We start from the raw sequence: 17,098 nt of genomic DNA, 5'->3' as shown, positions 1-17,098 counted from the left end.
TCAAATCAATGGCATGTTGGGAAAGTATAGAAGAAACAAATTCAATAGCTAGTTTCTTTTTCAAGGGGAAAGGATATACCACAATGAAAAGCTAGTACATTAGATGTTAGAAAACTGTCTTTGCTTGATTTGATTACAGTCCTGCTATAAAACAGATCACTATTTCTGCAACGGGATGTTAAATAAGAGCATGGCCTCTATCAAATATTAACCACCATAAGGATTTTTGCTCTTGAATTGGAGCAATTGCATTTATTAAGAGCATTTGTAAGGCAATATTCATACAAGAATAAGCAGGACCGATCTGCAAAAACTTAAATGAGGTAATCAGATTAAATTTATTAATTTTACAGGAGTTTAATACTAAGTTAGATTTTGAAGAACTTCTAGTAGAGTTAGGAAACAGTAAGTAGATTATGTTATTTTCAGGAACTTAGTAGACAGGATCTAAAGAAATGAACACACGAAACATTTATTTCTAAAGTAGTCATATATACTTTAATAACATTAAGAAAAGTCTGTCTTTAAGGGCCCAGATTCAATGCTTTTTATTAAAAATTTAAATATTATGGTCAATGGATTAAAGAAACTAACGTTGCTTCTCAACCAAGATTATTGATATTGTTATTAAATTTAAATAAAAGTAACCTCTAAGTTCTATTTAGAATCAAGCCTTTTTGGATCGACAACTATGAGGAATTTAAATGGATTTATACTTAGGGTTGATATATGTGTATACATATCTTAACAATATTTTCCCTCTCCTATCTCTGTCAGGAATATTTAGGAAACATACTGGTTTTTAATTATCCATTTTCGAAACTGCAGTTGTGCTAAGTAGCATGTAAATATCTGTCTGTATAACATCACCATTAACATAAGAAGAGCCTGCTTGTTCATTAACTCTTGGCCATTAGCTGCTCAAGGCACTGGTGTTATTAGCATGAGGTGTTTTTCTAACCTGATTTCATCACCTGGGCACTTCATAAATTACTGAATCATACAGCTAAGAAATACTGACAAATAGGTACACATACACACATTCATACATATGCTGTATCACCAAGATCCAAGACTCTTGATATGACTTTTATTAATTCATAATGATACCTATGATATGTGATGCAATGTGCTACATAATTGTGATTAAGCCAATGAATAATAGTTTCTCATATTTAAAAAACATAGACTATTCTAATTCCAAATTTCTCTATGAGATGGCACCAGCCTTCCAAATGATTGGAGTTTTGCCTGCAAAAAATGTGACAATACAGGGGAGTGGGTGTAGCTCTGTGGTTGAATGCCTGTTTCTCATGTACAAGGTCCCAGGTTCAATCCCTGATACCTCCTAAAAAAAAAAAAAAAATCTGTCAGTACAGAGCACAGGAGGACTGGAGATTCCGTGCCAAGAAAAAGTGAGCCACAACTGAAGACTTCAGACTGTGGTCAAGACTTGTATATTCTGTGAAGTTGGGGGTCATTCTTCATGGTGTTCATGATACATTTTTATTTACATCAGGATATCAATCTTTGCACAATTATACAATATGCTTCCATAGGTTTGAACAAAAGCTACAATGAGTACTTTGCTTGCATAACATTTATAAGTTTTGGGTGGGATCTTTACAATGCCCTGATATTTATGTGATTATATTTACAAAGCCTTTGATAAAACCCAAGTATCATACTAGGCTTTTGTGGTGCTACATTAGTTCGTTTTCTTTTGAGTGATAAAGAACAATGTCATTCTATTTTAGACAAATGATATTTAAGGCCAAAATTAGTTTCAAGAACATATTTAATGGAAATGAAAAAAGCACTTATATTTAACATTTAGGAAATACAAAACTATTAATTTCATTGAAAAGTTTCCAGTTAACTATAGGTGCCAAAGTAGCCATTCATATTCTATCTTTCAATTAATTAACAGATCAAGATGTGACCTTAGGAAAATACAATGTTTTTGAAGTAAATACAATGTTTGAAATATTTTTGCTCAAGTTTCTTCTAAGAAATCATTGAAATAATACTAGCAGCAAGAACCTGTCTTCTGATAGAAAAGTGCTTATCCATGGGAGGTACATTCATTCTTGTAGCTCAGTAAAGGATCAATTGATAAATCGTCCACTCCTGAAATTGACTTCAGAGGCCAAAGGACTTCTTTTCTTCAAGAATTATTGTTGGAGAAGTTTCAACTCCACAATGCTATACTTAACATTTCTAATTTTTCTCTCTTGGTCCTGAGAGTGGCATGGTTGGCAAATAGCCACATTTGATTTATATCCAACATCAAATGTTTCCTTGCTCTGATGAGCACTGCCTCCTTCAAATAATTTAGCTCTCATCAAAGCCCCCACAAATATCCTAGGAAGCTAGTGTCATAAGCAAAAAAAGCAAGTGTCATACCATTCAATGGGGAAAGAATAGCCCTTCAACAAATGGCCCTGGAAGAAGTGGATAGCCAGTTGTAGTTGAAGCCTTACCTCACACTACATATAAAATTAATTCAAAATGGAATAAAGGCCAAAATCAAAGAGCCAAGATTATAAAATTCTTAGAAGAAAACATAGGGACAAATCACCATGACCTTTGATTTGACAATAATATCTTAATATGACAGATAAAATACAAGAAAAGAAAAAAAATAAATTGGACATCATCAAAATTAAAAATGTTTATGATTCCAAGGACACTATCAAGAAAATGACAAGACAATTAATGGGAGAAAATATTTCCAAATCTGATGAGATACTTATATCTAGAATATATAAAGAACTCTTACAATTAATTAATAAAAAAGGCAAATAACCCTATTAAAAATGGGCAAAGGACTTGAACAGACACTTCTCCAAAGAAGATATACAAACGGCCAAAAAGCATGTGAAAAGATGCTTGATATCATTAGTCATCAGGGAAATGCAAATCAAAACCACAATGAGATACCATTTCATATCCGCTAGGATGGCCAAAATAAAAAAGTCAGATAACAAGTGTTGGTGAGGATCTGGAAAATAGGAACCCTTCTACATTGCTGGTGGGAATGTAAAATAGTCCAGTTGCTTTGGAAAACAATTTGGCAGTTCCTCCAACAATTAGACATAGAGTTACCATGTGGCCCAGCAGTTCAACTCCTGATTACATACCCAAGAGAAATGAAAGCATGTGTCTACAAAGAAAATTGTAGATAAATGTTTGTAGAAGAATTATTCACAATAGTCAAAAGGAGAAAACAACTCAAACGTCAAATGTGGATGAATAGATAAACAAAATGTGAGTCTAAAGGAATGGGAGGATAGGCAGAGAGTGCTAAAGGATATGTAGTTTCTTCTTGAGATGATGAAAATATTTTAAAATTCACTGTGTTGGTTTGCATATATCTGTAATATACTAAAAATTATTGAATTGCACACTTTAAATTCATGTGAATTATATCTTAATAAAACTTTTTTTAAAAAAGAAAGAAAAATCAAGTGTGAGAGGTTGCAACTAGATTCTAAGTATCCCTGAAGCCTGGAACCAATTTATGGAATAGGGACAAATCCATGTTGCCTGACCTATCCATGGACTCTGAAAACTCTGAAGATACCTGGTTCATTGTTGTTCATTTATTGACAAATCTCTGATATTCTCCTGGATGCAGTTGTTACAGGACTTCTGTTTTTGGTGATACTGTAAATGGTATTTTTGTTATTTGAAATTCTAATTGTTAATTGCTGACATACAGGAGAGCAATTGTTTTTTGCATATTCTTGTATCCTGAAAACTTGCTATACTCCATTATAAGTTACAAAGTTTTAAAAAAATAGATCCTTTGGGATTTTTTGCATAGGCTGTTATGTAACCCATGACAAAAATACATTTTTCCCCTTATCTGTATATTTTCTGGTCTTATCTTATTGCAATAGTTAGGACTTCCAGTACAATATTGAATAGGAGGGGTAAGAGAAGGCATCCTTGTCTCGTTCCCAATCTTAGGGGCAAAGAGTCCAGTCTCTTTACCATTAAGTATGATGTCAGCTGTAGGTTTCCTGTCGATATTCTTCATCAAGTTGAGGAATTTCCCTCTATAGCCAATTTTGTGAGTGGTTTTTTTTTCGTGAATGGGTGTTGGATTTTGTCAATGTTTTCACTGCATCAATTGATATGACATCTTTCATCTGTGGATTTGGTGGATTATATTGATTTATTTTCAAGTACTGAACCAGCCTTACATATCTGGAATAAATCCCACTTTTAAAAAATTTCAAATCAGAGACCTAACTTTAAAACTGGAGGAACTGGGAAACGGACTTTGGCCCAGTGGTTAGGGCGTCCGTCTACCACATGGGAGATCCGCGGTTCAAGCCCCGGGCCTCCTTGATCCATGTGGAGCTGGCCCATGTGCAGTGCTGATGCGCGCAAGGAGTGCTGTGCTACACAGGAGTGTCCCCCACGTAGGGGAGCCCCACGCGCAAGGAGTGCACCCATAAGGAGAGCCGCCCAGCGCGAAGGAGGGAGCAGCCTGCCGAGGAATGGCGCCGCCCACACTTCCCGTGCCGCTGACAACAACAGAAGCGGACAAAGAAACAAGACGCAGCAAAAAGACACAGAAAAACAGACAACCGGGGGAGGGGAGGGGAATTAAATAAATAAAAAAATAATAAAAAAAAAGATTGAGTTTAAAAAAAAAAATAATGTACGAAAGCACTACATTTAAAAAAAAAAAAACTGGAGGAACTTTAAAGAGAAGAACAATTAACCAAATCCAATGGGAGCAGAAGGAAGGAAATAATAATGATTAGAGTGGAGAAAAATGAAATAGAGAAATTAAAAACAATAGAGAGGGAAGTAGATTTGGCCCAACGGATAGGGTGTCCGCCTAGCACATGGGGGTTCCAGGGTTCAAACCCAGGGTCTCCTGACCCATGTGATGAGCTGGCCCACGTGCAGTGCTGATGTGCACAAGGAGTGCCATGCCATGCAGGGGTGTCCCCACGTAGGGGATCCCCATGCACAAGGAGTGCGCCCCATAAGGAGAGTTGCCCAGCACGAAAAAAGCACAGCCTGCTCAGGAATGGTGCCACACACACAGAGAGCTGATGCAGCAAGATGATGCAACAAAAATGAGACACAGATTCAGGGTGCCACTGACAAGAATACAAGCGGACACAGAAGAACACGCAGTGAATGGAAACAGAAGCAGACAACAGTGGGGGGGGGCAAGGAGAGAGAAATAAATCTTTAAAAAACAAACAAACAATAGAGAGAACAAACAAAATCAAAAGGAAAAAAGAGAGATGACACAAATAACTAAAATCAGAACTGAAGATGTTATACTTGAACCCACAGAAATAAAAAGGGCTATAAGAGGATGCTATGAACAACTGTGCACAAACAAATTAGGTAACCTAGATGAAATGGTCACATTCCTAGAAGCACATAAATTGCCTACAGTGACTCAAAAAGAAATAGATCTTTAGAAACTAATAACTAGTGAAGAAGTTGAATCAGTCATTAAAAATCTCCCAACAAATAAAAGTCTAGGACCAGATGGCTTCACAGATGAATTTTACCAAATACTGCAAGAAGAATTAACACCAAAAGTGCTCAAACTCTTCCAAAAAATCGAAGAGAAGGGAACAGTTCCTAACTCATTCAATGAGTTAGCGTCACCCTCATACTAGAGCCACATAAACCACAGATAGAGAATACTACAGACCAATATCTCTTCTGAATATAGACGCAAAATCCTCAATAAAATAATAACAAAGCAAACCCAACAGCACATTAAAAAATTTACAAAATGATCAGGTGGACTTTATCCCAGGTATTTAATGGTGGTTCAAGATAAGAAAATCAATTAATCTATACAATGTAATCTATACATATACACATAATTAATATAATATACTCAATGTAATATACAATGTAATATATCACATTACTAGAACAAAAAAAAACAATGATCATCTCAATTGACACAGAAAGGCATTTGACAAAATTCACTCTTTGATAAAAACACTTAGAAAACTGAGAATAGAAGGAAACTTTCTCAACATAAAAAGGGCATATATGAAAAATGCACAGCTAGCATCATAGTCTTAATGGTGAAAGATTGAAAACATTGACCCTAAGATAAGGAAGAAGACAAGGATGCCCTCTATCATCACTCTTTCAACATTCTACTGGAAGTTATAGCCAGAGCAATTAAGCAAGAAAAAGAAATAAAAGACATCCAATTTGGAAAGGAAGAAGTAAAATTTTCCCTATTTAAAGGTATGTTACTATGTAGAGAATATCCTGAAAAATCTACAACAATGCTACTAGAGCAATGAAACTAATTCAGCAAAGTGACAGGGTATGGGATCAACATGTAAAAATCAGTAGTGTTTCTAAACACTAGTAATGAAAATCTAAAGAGAAATCAAGAAAAAAAACATTTATGATAGCATCTGAAAGGATTAAGTATTTAAGAATAAGTCTCACCAAGGATGTAAAGAACTTGTATATAGAAAACTACAGAATATCGCTAAAAGAAATCAAAGAACACCTGAATTAAGGAAGGACATTCTATGTTCATGGATCAGAAGACCAAATACTGTCAAGATATCAATTCTGGAAAGCGGGTGTGGGTCAACTAATAGAGCACCCGCCTGTCACATAGGAGGTCCAGGGTTCAAATCCAGGGCCTCCTGGTGCATGTGGTGAGCTGGCCTACACACAGTGCTGTCACATGCAAGGAGTGCCATGCCATGCAGGGGTGTCCCCCAAGTAGGGGAGCCCCACATACAAGGAGTGTGCCCTACAAGGAGAGCTGCCCCAAGTGAAAAAAGTGAAGCCCACCCAGGAGTGACTCCACACATATGGAGAGCTGACGCAGCAAGATAATGCAACAAAAAGAGACACAGATTTCTGGTGCCACCGAGAATGCAAGCAGACACAGAAGAACACACAGCAAATGGACACAGAGAGCAGACAATGGGGGAGGGGAGGAGAAATAAATAAATCTTAAAAAGAAAGGATGTCAGTTCTACCCAGAGTGATTTATAAATGCAACAGAATCCCAGCAGCCTTCTTTGCAGAAATAGAAACCAATCATCAAAGTTATATGGAAGGGGAATGGGCTTGCAAAGCTGGTTTGTGTCTATCAAGGAGTATCGCTGGAAATTTTATTGCCAGGGAAAGACATGTATTGACTCTTTTTAAAGCATATTCCTTTTATTAGTTTCCTAGGGCTGCCATAACAAAGTACCAAAAATTGGGTGGCTTAAAACAACAGGAATTTATTCTCTCCGAGTTCTGGAGGCCAGAAGATTGAAATCAAGTTGTCAGCAGGGCCATGCTCCATGTGGAACCTGTAAAGGAGTATCCTTCCTTCTAGCTTCTGGTGGTTGCCGGCAACCCTTGGTCTTCCTTGGTTTGTGTGAGCATAACTCCAATCTCTGCATCTGTTGTCACACGGCCTCCTTCCTTGCATGTCTTCTCTGTGTCTCTGTCTCTCATGGTCTTCTTATAAGAACAACAGTCATTGGATTTAGAGACCTCCCTAATCCAGGAGGACCTAATTTTATTTAATTCTGCAAAGATCCATTTTCAGATAAGGTCACATTCTGAGATTCTGGTTAGACATGAATTTTGAGGGGATACTCTTGAATCCAACACAGTGCTTTAGAGGAAAACAAAAATTATCTTGTGGACACATTTCAGTTGTGGCCTCTAACTTTTTGGGGGCTCCCCACACACATTTTCTGAATCCATAGGATATTTATACAGAGAAGGAAGATGAAAACCAAAGCTGACACTCGGTTTCCTCAGTCTGATGTTTGGCTATGTTTTCCTTTCTTGCCCTATATTTCTCTACCAACCTCGACAAATGGAGCACAGCATGCAAACCTTTCCAGCTCCCACATAACCCCTTTTCTCACCAGGATGTATTGTTTTTGGGGGAGGGACATTCCTGTTTAATCTCATAACACAGAGTAGGATGTGATAAGAGATTCTATTGCTCCTTTAAGAGTAATGGAAATGAATAAACATGTATTTTAACAGCACCTTCTGGAGCTACATGAACTAGAATTAGCAGAACAAGTGAGACAGTGGCCGGCAGGGAAGATGCTTTGGAGCAGATGGGCATTTTAGCCTTTCTGATTGCACCCATAAGTGATTTCCTACTTTTTCTGCATTCCTGACGAACCTTTTTTGCCAACAGCTTGTTTGTGCATGGGTTCGCATAATACTTTCTACAAAGAAAGGTGGCCTTCTGGCATGATTAGAATAATAGGTATTTGGGACTATTAGTGGTTGATGAGTACATTCCTTTACATTTCATCCTTTGAATTTTTATCTTCAAAAGATTTCATTGTATGTTTTTTAAAAATATCAACCTAAAGTAAACATACCATTTTGCAGTTGTTTGGATCAATAAAGTTCTTGGAAACAGACGAAGAACAGTTTTTGAATGACAAGGAAAAAATGTTATTTTTTTTTCAAATTACCTAGCTCTGGAACTGCTACTTTACGAGAATTGATAGTTAAGTGGATTTTAAATGGAAACACTGCACCATAACCAGGCTATCAGGATACAGACTGAAAAGTTTAAATTATGTTTCTATTATTGTTATGGTTTTAAAAACTTCAAGTTGTTTGTTTTTCAGCTACTCCTATAATTAAAATACATTTTGATTTCACCTAGTTTTATTGCACTAATTGGAAATATATACACAAAGCTTCCTCTCTATACAATTCTTTATGCTCCTTCATCCTCTAAGGAGGATAGGGTGTTAATTTTAGGGTATAGTAAGAAGATCCAAGGAATTGGATTTCCCAGGTCCTGGCTAATAAAAATTAAACTGCTGCTGAAACAGATGGAAAAGTCTGGTCAAACACTCAAACTCCAGAATTAAAGACTTGTTCATCTGGAGTAGTGTCATGGATCCAAACTTCACCACTGATACTTCATGATATTATATAAAATCTCACCAAAACAAGTAACAGCAGTGTGGAAAATCATGGAAAAGGCCACTTTAGCAGCTTTATGCTTTCTGTTTTTGAGATTGAATTCATACACAGCTGATAAAATTCAAACTCATCTAGGTGAAGAAGCAGAGAAAATGAATTGTTATTGTTTTAAGCAGGACACTGTTTCATTTAGTGAAAGCAAATCTTTTGGCTTTCTGATGCAGTTCCAAGATTCTGCTTATTATAAATGGAAAACAGCCTGTCATGCTTTGACATTTGCATTGACACTCACAATATCAGAGTATACACGCAGGACATATTTTGTTTCAACTCACTCATTTCTTGGCTATACTTAAAATACTATATGTACAACAGAAATATCAAAAGCTTTAGATGTAATTTTTAGTAAGAGATGGGACATCATGAATAAAGACAATAGAAAGCTGAATAAGATGCATTATCCTTTCCTTTCTTCGTCTGGGATTCAAATAATTTAAATTCTTGGACTTGGCTTTTTTATATTTACAAGTATAAATGAAATGTAGCTTTCAAATAAGATCTACCCATAACCAGATTACCAAGCTGCAGCTACAGTAAAATATTGATAATTTATGTAGTGTTCTAAAGAAGTATATAAATCCTGGTTTTGGCAGTTTGGATTTACTCATTAAGAATGGAGACATCCACTTTTCCACTGACACTTTGATGATGGTTTTTGCCCAATTTTATATGTTATAAAATGTTGGAACAATGATCCTGTACCTTTCCTTATCCCTCCTCAGTATTATTTTGACCACAGGAGCCCAAGTCTCTCTTTATGTTTGAATTTTTAATCAGGGTCTAGCTCAGGGAATCTGGAGCATTCTCACTTATGTTTGTAGATTTGGCAAGAGTGCTTTATACATACATCATGGCTAGGACTTACTTGATTCTGACTGAATACTATTCATAACGAGGAAGAATAATTAGGTAACAAGTATATCTTCTTTTTTCCACATGTCCCTTCATCTGCACCACAACCCCCCAGGAAAAAAAAAAAAAGAGAAAAAGAAAAGGAAAAACAAGTTAGGTCTATCTTTGTTTATCTCTGACAACAGTTCAACTAAAGCAATTATTGAATTAAGCTATGTCTCAGGTGCTGGAAATACAAAGATGAACAGATTCTGCTAATAAGGAGCTCAGAGGAAATAGATGCTCAAGCACACACTTCCAATTCTGTGTCTTAAAGGATGTGTAGGGATCCCAGTTGCTGACAGTACACATAGCAGGAACATCCAGACAAGATCTGATAGGTCAGAAGGCTTCCTGGGGGAAGTTGTGCCTCAAATGGAACCTAAAGGATAAGCAGGGATTGAATCACATGAAAATAGGCAAGAAAGTAGTACAAGAGTTCTAGGCAGAAAAAAGGACTGAAGAGAAGAAAGAGTGATGGGTTAAAAATCTGAATGGGAGTTAAATGTAGATGGAGCATAGAAGGTTATGGATGGAATGGAAGCTGTGAAGGGGAAGCCAGAGAGTGAAGGGTCTTTTGTGCTACTTTAAGGAATTTCAACTTGAGTGATAATAGTTAGAAGGTTCTTGCAAGAATCCACCTTAAAATCTGTCTTGATTAGGAGCAATGTTGGCCATTATTGAATGAAATAGCTAATTTTAGATAGTGCAGAGTATGCAGCTATTCAAATAAGAGGATTCCTACAGTAAATTGCTCCTGGAAATGAGTGTAAAAACCTTTATTGTCTAATGCCCTTCTATTGGACATCCTTTTATTGGACAATTAGTACTGGAAAATCCAATGATTATTTGCCTTGGCTATAAGGGAAGCTCAAAACATCTGTGTTGCAGTACTTCAAGGTGTCAAGTATAAAACCAATAACTTTCATATTTGAATAAATCAATAAATTTTCATCTTTCTTTTCCTTTTCATTTTCTTGTTTAAAAAGTGTTTTGATGTGATAAGCTGTCCAGAATTTTCTCTAGAAGTGAATGATTATAAATCACATATATATCTTAAAATAGGAACATTGAATTTCCTAGGTCCTGCATTTTTAACCAATAGCTTTCAGTTTACACTTTCATAAGGGGAATTCTTTGATGAAGACAGAAATCCTTGGAAAATGAAAATTACACTTAGGTCTTTGAAATTAATATATAACCAGAAGGATAACTGAATAGCTGATTAAGTATTCTTTACTGCTGCAGGAATTACTAAATAGTTCATTGATAGCCCAGATGTATAAGTAGATAGGTAAGAGAGAGAGAGAGAGAGAGAGAGAGAGAGAGAGAGAGAGATAGGAAGGGAGATAGACAAGCAGGCAGGCAGGCACCTATCTGAACTATATCGTGAATACCAGCACAGTATTTTTCCAATATTTGAGCTCTATGTATGTGTATATGTGTATGTCTTATATTTGAATATACTTTTATCTTTCTTTTCATTTTCCTTTCATTTTCGAAAAGGATAAGAAGATTGAGCAAGAGATAATTGATCCTGCAAGAAAGAAAACTTCTTTAATAACTATTTTAAATTGTCTTTGTTAAACAAAAACCTCTGGCTTCAATTTTTCTTCTTAATGGATGAAAGTCTTTGTGGTGCTCTTATCACATAATGAAGGAATGGGCAGAGGTGGAACATCCTGGGTAAGGAACATATACTGTCCATCTTGGCTAGTCCCTTGGGCTATTCCAACTTCCTCCTTGGCCATCATCTATTTGGGTATGTTTCTTCTTTATTCCCTTGCATACTGAAGTCAAATCTTAGCTTTTTTTTTTTTTTTTTTTTAACTCTGTGGCCACTCCCCAGGCTTCTTTTTCAGTTAACAGATTCCTAGTTGTCCATCTATCCTCCCCAAATCTTCCTAGCCTTCTGTCTCTCCAGTCGTTAATTATATCACTCTAGGAATTAGTCTTTCTGAACAATCTTTCTGGTATCCTTTGGTTATCTCAGTACAACAACTTTGTTCTTGTCCAGGGAAATTACTTGCCTTATTTGGGCATGTACGATGGATGCATATCCCACCATGTTCCCCAAAGGATTAACATTAGTTGGCATGCAACAGGTAAAGCAAATTAGCAATTCTCTTATCCTGACAACCCTAAACCACTAATTTAACCAAGATGACAAGATGGGAAGGAGATCCTGCCAAATAAACAATAAAAAGATAGAAAGTGGGAAGAGAGAGAATTTGTTACCTGGTCCTACCTGCCCTCTTTCAACACGAATAAGTTTTACTCTTTAGCTCCCCCCTGGGCCATGGTAGTTAGGCAAGTTATGCAGGACACTTGCAATTGGACAGAAAGGATAGAAAAGTGAAAACTCTGTGAGTTCCCTAGGACGTTGTGCATATAAGCTTTTAATAGGTTTCTGTCAAAAACTGGAAGAAAATTAAGAGAAAAATGTAATTAAATTGAATGTGCAACACAAGAAATATGCCAACTTTTGACTAACACATTTCACATCTTCAGATAACATTCAGTACTTTTTAATATCAACTTGAATGTATTACATTTAAATATTTTGATTATTTGTAGACAGTCTTCCACTAACATAATTAATTTCCTTTCTTTCATCCAAAAATCTGTAATGAATTATTCTTTCAACTAAAGATTTTGCCTTAGTATGATAAGATTATGTTGAATATTAAAAAAAAAAACTGTCTCTCTTACTATGCTTAGTTTTAAAAGAGACTGAAAAAATGATTCTCTTTTCCACATAATAGTATTTTGAAAAGGCACAGGATGGTCTTCATTATTATGGTGATAATTATAAGAAAAGCATAAAAGTCATCTTATACGATCTTATCACATACATATTTTTCTTTGAGACCATTCTAAATACACCCTCCTGAGCTTAATTTCAAATCTTTGGAAAGGATTTAGTCTTAAGTAATTAGATAGGAATTTAAGCTTCAATTAATAAAATATCTTTTTACTCCCATGGGAATAGTTGGAAATCACATATTTACACTACTTCTTTAATATTTTAGAAAATGGCATCTGAGGGAGAACTAATGGGATGGAGGCAGGTGTGATGACAAATTGCATAAAACAATATGATTACTCTTAGCCTTCATAGGGTACTTTCCATTTTCCAGGTCTCTACATGACATCATATGAAAACTCAATTGCCCAAGAGGTAAATGATGAACCCATTTTCCAGATAGGAAACTGAAGCACTGAGATGCCCTGCCAGAGGGTACAAAAAGGTCAGCAGGAGAATCAAGACAAGAAGCAGGAGGTCTTGATTATATTTGTATGCATGACCACCTACAACATGTCAATGGAATGACAGCAGAAATGTTGGTCCATTCCCATAGCCCATGTTCCATCTTGCTCAGCAACATGCAGAACTAATGGAAGTTTGAACTCCACTTAAAGCTGATGGGACATCTGTTCTCCAATGTCAAACCCATGAGATCAACATGAGGAATGATTATTTACAGTGGCTTCCTCAGACTCAGGAATGTGGTCTGTGTTGGAACTACATAGAATGCATTTCAATAAGAGAGATCAAGACATGAAAATAAAAATTAAAGGACAGCTAAAGCAATAATGAAAATTACAACTTCTGTTAAATATTTCTCAGTTATTTTCCTCAGAGATGTTTATGAGTATAACTAAAAATAAATTATCAAGCAATTGGATTTGAAATTTAACTCCCCTCTCTATGCTGATGTGAGTTTTGATCTCAGGCCCTTAAATTTTCTTTCAGAGGCAATAAGCATAGTATAATTTTACTGTGCATTGTATTGAACAAATCTGTTTCTCGAGTACAAAAATATATCCTTATCCACTGCAAATAATTTACCAAGCTCCTCAAATACATTAAAGCACTAAAGAGAATTTGATTAATTGCACTGAGCATTGGTATTAGCCAAACAAGCACTATTGCCGGCATAGAGGTACACTGGTGGTGGGGGGGGGGGGGGGCGCGGGGAGGGGTGCTTTGTGAGAAGTGCAGGAAAATAAATGATTGTTGTCCTTCATTCTCATAGCATGGTGTCCATTATGCCAACACCACAGTTACTGTGTGAGTAGCCAGTAGATTAGGGACACGCTAACATAGATGGCACACAGCGTTATCCAGTTTATTCTTGTGATTGGTGGCCTGTGGTTACCTGTCACGTGGAGGATGACACTGGAAGAGAGAGTGCCACCAGGGTTTTGGGCCCGAGCCACATAGAGGCCTGCATCTACCTTGCATACCTTCCGAATGAAGACCGAATGCCTTGTCTCCTTGTGTAAAACCTGTAAGTGCCCATCTCCAGACAATTTCTGGCCCTTCTTGTACCTGAAGCAGAGAGTTAGTTTTAAAAGTCGGTATCACTATTTAACAAGTTCTAACATCCATTACAAATAGGCCCGTTACCTCTGCAATAATCTCTAGTAAGTATTAGCAGGAAACTGCAGCTATACCAAATTCTAGTGGGGCTCATTATCTTTCAAGTAGAGCTCAGCACTGGTGGCCAGCGAAGCATTTTGATTTGCTTGGACCATGTTTTTAAGAAACTTATTATGTCTTTAACAATTGGAATGTCACATATGAAAATTCAGATATCTAGCCTCTCTTGAAAAACTAAATCATCTGATCATACTGAGCCACTGTTCACTTATAGCAACAATTCCCCAGAATGTGAAATGGTATGCTCATATTTGGCCTGTTTTATCCTTACAGATGGTGTGGAACAGCAGCTTGTGACTCCTTCCTGGAATTTGTATTGGACTGAAATTCACCTTCCCTATCACTTTCATACCACAAGATCCACATGAGAATACAAAAAAACTGTTTTAGAGGAAGGTACTTACACATTACTTCTTAGTGAAATGAGTTCATTTCATTTTTATAAATTAGTTTTGTTAGAAGAAGAAATGATTTCTAATTATAAAAGGCATATATGCAGTTGGGCCATTACTGTGAAATGGCATGTTCCTAAAAGTTTTCCATGAAAATGAACACTTAGCTGCATCTTTTTATGAAGTAAATAATTTATTTTGTATATTCTAGCTTCTTGTTTATTTATTTATATCCAAGTTCTCCCACACAGGAATTAATGATAAACCTGGATCTGTTCCTGTTGCCTAATTGATAACTTCCTATTTTTCTGAGAGTCCTGGGGATGTGATTCCCTGATAGCTGGCCAATTGTTAATTGAGCAAAACGGTTGCAAATCTGGTAGCAAAATAGTTTTTCATTTTGTTGCAAAAGTCTTTTTTCTTCAACAATATATGCTAACCAAATTATTTGTTGTGTGGATGAAACAAGAAAAATCTCAGACAGTGTTTTTTCTTTGGGGTGAACTGATATTTAATAAATTAGATAACTTTTAAATTCATAAATATGAAATTCCTGATTTGTAAAAAACATGCACTTGTAAAAAAACAAAAAATAAAACAAAAAGCATCAGTGTCTGTATTTTTGGCACAAAGTGCAGTTCTTTTAATAGCTGAGAAACCAATTTTCTCATCAGCACTTTAGATAGCCTACTCATACTTCAAGTACTATCAGTGGGCACAAACAATTGATACTCCTAATTTAATGTCTTTTAAAACATTATGGTAAATATATCATTTTATTTAACTTAATTTATAAGTCTAAACTCATTTTCACTTATGTCATTTTGTCCTCAAATAAATCTAGTAAAGGATAAAAATTTTCTAAATGTTTTAAGTAACCCATATATAGAGAACATTAGAACTGTGTTTGTTGTTAACAACAGTAAGTGATTCAAAACCTGTATTCTGTATTTACTTTTACTAAAACAAATAGGTTAAAAACCAATGATGCCTTCAGAGTGAAATCATATTGTTCACAGCCCAATGATTATACCACCTTTCAAAAGTCGGTTTATTACCTGCCACTTTAAGGCAACTGTGAAAGAAATATTCTACTTTTCACATGGAATCAATGCATAAAAAAGAAATCACAATAAAACAACCAGTTCTTACAAAGGTGGGATGTGTCACTGTTGAGAAGAGGGAAAAGGTGAAATAGGTAAATGAAAGAAAAGGGAAAAACCAAATTCTTATGTTTTTTTAATTGAATATGTTAAACCAAGAAAATTCCGTGCTTATAAGGAAATAGACAATAGGAAAGAATACCAACCCGCAATTTTTAGAAATGTGGAATGTTAAATTGAAACAAAAACCAACAAATAAAGCACAACTAACTCACATTGCTTTTGGAGTTGGTTAAATTATATGTTATATGGTTACTTTTCTTAAGGGTATTAGCCATGCTGCTACAAAAGGGAGAGTTAGGGATTTGATGTGAGATTGAATCATGCAGAACTGCAGTATCATAGAATATTAATCAGCTAGCCATAAACCTTTAAGTTAGGACACACAGAAAGATTTTCTAAGTGATTCAATTTGTTTCTGTGTATGATTTGCCATTATAGGCTACCCACCATGTCAGTGTAGGCTCTGGAAATCCTGTTACTTCAACTTCCAAAGTCACTGGAGAACCTTCCATGACAGTTACATTAGACAGGCGCCTGGAGAAATTAGGTGGCTGACCAGCAAGGCTGACCATGCTGTTCTTTGCTGATGTACTTTCAATCTCTTCTCGGGGAACCACGGGCCTCTGAAAGGCCTGGTTGGTATCTGATTGAAATCGGAGGCCCGAGAATGCATCAGGGGAAGCATGCAGCCTATGTTGGATTTTAGTGACATTATTATCAGCATGCATTTTTTCCTGTGTTTCTAGCAAGCTTCCCTGAGCCTCAGGGTACTGCTGTGAAGCTTTCCCATGCACTTCACTCAGCATGCTCTCTGGATGCTTAACACTGATTTTGCAGAAGGCAGTGCTCTTTTCCAGCAATTCCTGGGGAGGTAATGGGGGCTCAGCTTTGAATTGGGGGTAAGGTCTCTCAAAATGACTTGAAAACATTTCTTTCTTATCATCGAGTGTGTCAGCAAAATCCGCAGGTGGTGGGAGACCAGATTCCTGGGCCTCCCCTGGACCACTGGCCCCCATCTTCAGCCCAAAGTCGCTGATGTGCACACTGAGGGAGGAAGAGCTGGAAGGCTCCTCAATCTCCATATCAGATGGTGTGGGAGGGGACTCGGGGCTTCCTGAGAGTGGAGGCAAGGAGATGTCATCTGGTGATACGCACTCAAATTCCTCTCCTGAAAGCGTGTCTTCAGGCAGGAGCAGGCCCTGGAT

The sequence above is a fragment of the Dasypus novemcinctus genome, chromosome 7, assembly GCF_030445035.2.
Source record: "Dasypus novemcinctus isolate mDasNov1 chromosome 7, mDasNov1.1.hap2, whole genome shotgun sequence".
Lineage (NCBI taxonomy): Eukaryota > Metazoa > Chordata > Mammalia > Cingulata > Dasypodidae > Dasypus > Dasypus novemcinctus.
The sequence above is the reverse complement of the archived record's forward strand: the minus strand, read 5'-3'. Positions refer to the sequence as shown.